We start from the raw sequence: 4,671 nt of genomic DNA, 5'->3' as shown, positions 1-4,671 counted from the left end.
GTATGAATGATCCAGCTTCTCCACATCCTTAACAGCATTTGGTGTTGTCACTGTTTTTTTTTTTTTTTTTAGTTTTAGCCATTTTGATAGATGTGTAGTAATATCTCATTATTGTTTTAATTTGTATTTCCCTAATGACTAATGATGTCAAACATCTTTCCATGGGCTTATATGCCATCTATACATCCTCTTCTGTGAAATATCTGTTCATGTTTTTTCTTCACTTTCCAATTGTATTCCTTGTTTGGTTTTTACTATTGAGTATTGAAAGTTCTTTTTTTATTGTAGATACTAGTCCTTCGTTGAATATGTGGCTTACAAATGTTTTCTACCAGACTGTAGCTTATTTTTTTAAATTCTTTTCTTTTCCTTTTCTATTTTTTTAATGCCTACAGCACCTGGTACTCCTAGGTGGTTGCCCATCCAAATACTAACCAGGCCCCACCCTACTTAGCTTCTGAGATCGGACGGGATCAGGCTTGTTCAGAGTGGCATGGCCATAGACTTTGTAGCTTGTTTTTTTCATCCTTTTAACAAGTTCTTTTCAAGAGCAAAAGTTTTTAATTTTAATACAGTCCAACTTATCAATTGTCCCTTTTCTGAAACATGTTTTTGATATTAACTCTAAAAACTCTTTGCCTAGCCTTAGTTACTGAAGAGTTCGTCTTATTTTTTTTCTAAAAGTTTTATAGTTTTACATTTTAATGGAAGTCTGTGATGCATTTTGAGTTAATTTTTGTATAATATGTGAGGATTAGATTGAGGTTCAAATGTTTGCCTGTAAATGTCCTTCCTCAACTGGCTTGCCTTTGAAACTTCGTCAAAAATCAGTTAAGCATATTTTTGTGGGTCTTTTTCTGGATTTGCTATTCTGTGTCATTGATCTGTGTGTCTTTCCCCCACCAAGACCACATCGTCTAAATTACTTTGACAATAATATTGAATTAGGTGACTCCTCCCAATCTATCTGTTCTTAATGATCAAGATTGCCTTAATTATTTTTGGGTCTGTGACTTTCCATATAAATTTTAGAATAAGTTTGTTTATGTCTATAATAAATAGTATTTTGATAGAAATACTGTATTTTGATAGAAAATACATTAAGCCTATAGATCAATTTGAGGATCATTTAACTGTTTTAAATTTTTCAATCTGTAAACACATGTCCGTCAATTTATTTATGTCTTCTTTGATGTCTTTCATCAGAATTGCATAATTTTCAATATACCGAATCTGTACACGTTTTGTTTAGTATATACCTAAGTATTTCCTTATTTTCGAAGCAGTTGTAAATAACATTGTATTTTAAATTTCAGTTTCTGCATATTCATTTTTAGTGTATAAAATGCAACTAATTTTAGTAAGTTGACCTTGTAACCTGAGAACTTATTGAACTCATTCATTAGTTCTAGAAGTGTTTTGTTGCTTTGTAGAGATTTTATACAGAGATAATCTTGTCATCTGTGGACAGAGATGGTTTATTCCTTCCTTTCTAATCTGTATGTCTTTTATATTCTTTTCTTGCCTATTGGATTAGCTAGAACCTCTAGTACTATGTCAAATAAGTGTGGTGAGAAGAGACATTCTTGAAAAAGTCTAATATCTTTAACCATTGAGTATAATGATAGCCATAGGATTTTTTTGTATCTGCTTTCATCAAGAAGTTTCTTTCTATTCCTAACTTCCTGTTCTTTAAAAAAAAACCTCATAAATGGGTGTTGGATTTTGTCAAATGCTTTTTCTGCATTAATTAATATGATCATATAATTTTTCTTTGGTTTGCTGATATGATGGATTACACCGATTGGTTTTAAATATTAAATCAACTTTGCATACCTGGGCTAAATCCTATTTGGTCATTATGTATAATACTTTTTATACTTTATTGAGTTCTCCTCAATAACATTTTGTTGAGAATTTTTACATCTTAATTGATGAGGGATATTAGTATCAGGGTAATATTGACCTCATAAAATGAGTTGACAAATACTTTCTCCTTTTCTGTTTTCTAAAAGAGATTGTGTAAAATTGAGGCTTTTTTTTTTTAGCTTCATAGAAGTATAATAGACAAAAAATTGTATACATTAACCATGTACAATATGATTTTTTTGGTATATGTAGACACTGAATGATTACCACAGCCAAGCTAATTAATGTATACATTACAGACATAGTTATTTTGTGTGTGTGTGTGGTAAGGACATTTAAGATCTACTGTCTTAGCAAGTTTCAAGTATGCAATATAATATTATTAACTATAGTTATCTCGCTGTACATGAGATCTCCAAAACTCCATCTTGCATAACTAAGACTTTGTACCCATTGACCAACATCCCCTATATACCTCACTCCCTAGTCCCTGGAAACCATAATTCTACATTCTACTCTGTATGAATTAGACTTTTTTAGATTTCGCACATAAGTGAGATCATGCAATATTTGTCTTTCTGTGTATAGCTTGTTTCACTTAGCATAATGTTCTTCAGATCTAACCATGTTGTCACAAATGGTAAGATCTTTTTTAAGGCTGAATAATATTCTATTGCATATATATATTATCTCACATTTTCTTATCCATTCATCTGTTGAAGGACATTTAGGTTTATTCCATATCTTGGTTATTGTGAATAATGCTGCAATGAATATAAGGGTGCAGATATCATCAAGATACTAATTTTGTTTCCTTTGGATATGTACCCAGAAGTGAGGTTGCTGGATAATATGGTTGTTCTATTTTTAATTTTTTGAGGAACTTCCAAACTGTTTCCATAATGGCTGTACCAGTTTACATTCCCACCAATAGTACACAAGGGTTCCCTTTTTCCACATCCTTGCCATCAGTTATCTTTTGTCTTTTTGTGCTAACCATTCTAATAGGTATGAGGTGGTATCACACCATGGTTTTGATTTGCATTTATATGATGATTAGTGATGAACACTTTTTAATATGTTTAGGCCATTTGTATGTCTTATTTTGAGAGGCATTGGTTAATTTTTAAATGTTTGGTAGAATTGTCTTGTAAAATCATCTGGGCCAGGGAATTTCTTTCATGGAAGGTTTTAATTATGAATTCAATTTATTTAATGGTTCTGAGTTGTTCAGGTCATTTCTTTAATCTTGGTTAAGTTTTGGTAGGTCAGAATGTTTTAGAAATTGGTCCATTTCTTTTTTGTTGTATTATGAATGTAAAGTTTAAAATATTCCCTCATTATTCTTTTAATGGCTACAAGATGTATGGAGATATTCCTTTTATTTAATTCCTGATATTGTTAAATTGTGTTTCTCTCTTTTTATTTTTCTCATTTTTGCAAGAGGTTTATAAATTTTGTTGATTTTTCAAAGAACCAGATATTTGTTTTTTTATTTTTCTCTATCATTTTCTTATTTCAATTTCATTGATTTCTGCTCTGGTTTTTATAATTTTCTATCTTCTCCTTGCTTTGGGTTTAATTTGCTCTTTTCCCCTAGTTTCTTGATGTAGGAACTTAGATGACCGATTTGAGACTTCTTTATTCTTTTTTTAAAAAAATATAATTCAATTTTATTATTACTGTTTTTTAAAATTTTAATTAGTTTCAAATATACCATACATTGAATAGACATTTATATAGTTAGTAAAATGATCTCCCCATTTGCTCCCCCCCCTTGACCTTCCACCTAGCCAATGTATTAATGCTAATTGTTTTCCCTATGCCATGCAGCTACTAATTTGTGCTTCTTTAACCTTTCACCCCATTCTCCTAGACCCCAAACCTCTCTCCCCTCTGTCCATCATCAAATTTTCCACTATATTTGTTTTTAATTAGTTTGTTCTTTTTATTCCTTAAATTCCACATATATGAGAAATCGTATAGTGTTTATCTTTCTCTGTCTGACTTAAATACCTTTTAGGTTCATCAAAGCAATATCTTTTTCCATTCTCTTCCTTTTCATATATAGGGATCTTGTTTTCTCATCCTTTCAGCCACTCTATCTTTTGGTTGGAGCACTTAATTCTTTTCCATTTAAGGTACTTATTGATAGGAATGTAATTGTTACCATTCTTTATTCTTGTTTTTGATAAATGTTTTTTCTTCTTAAAGAAGTCCCTCCAACATTTCCTGTAATTCCAGCTTGTTGGTGATAAATTCTTTTAGTTTATTTTTGTCTAGGAAGCTCTTTATCTGTCTTTCCAATCTAAATGATAGTTTTGCTGGGTAAATTATTCTTGGTTGTATATCTTGGGTTTTCATCTTTTTAACTATTTTTTGCTAAGCCCTTGTGTTCTGCATAATTTCTTTTGAGAAATCAGTGGCCAGTCATATGGGTGTTCCTTTATATATAATTATTTTTTTTTCTCTCGCTGCTTTTAATATCCTTTCTTTGTATTTAACCTTTGGCATTTTAATTATGATGTGTCTTGGTGTGGGCCTCTTTGGGTCCCTGAGTTTTGGAATTCTCTGAGCTTCCAGGGGTTGTATGTCCATTTCCTTCACCAGGTTAGGAAAGTTTTCTATCATTATTTCTTCAAACAACTGTTCAATATCTTTATTTTCTTCAATTACACCAATCAGATGGGTATTTGGACCCTTAATAGTGTCCCATATGCTCCTTAAATTATTTTTATAGTCTTGGCATCTCATCTCTTGCTATTATGATTGTGTGTCCTTGGCTTTCCCATCCTCTAGATA

The 4,671-nt window shown here is 31.2% G+C and overlaps 1 pseudogene; it reads right to left on the bottom strand.

The window, feature by feature from the left end:
• Positions 1–386: 386 nt before the first annotated feature.
• Positions 387–505, bottom strand: LOC118604312 (annotated as a pseudogene).
• Between the last annotated feature and the right edge of the window lie 4,166 nt (positions 506–4,671).

The sequence above is a fragment of the Rousettus aegyptiacus genome, unplaced genomic scaffold (genome assembly GCF_014176215.1).
Source record: "Rousettus aegyptiacus isolate mRouAeg1 unplaced genomic scaffold, mRouAeg1.p scaffold_m13_p_6, whole genome shotgun sequence".
Classification (NCBI taxonomy): Eukaryota; Metazoa; Chordata; class Mammalia; order Chiroptera; family Pteropodidae; genus Rousettus; species Rousettus aegyptiacus.
Note: the sequence above shows the minus strand (reverse complement) of the source record. Positions and strands in the feature narration are given on the sequence as shown.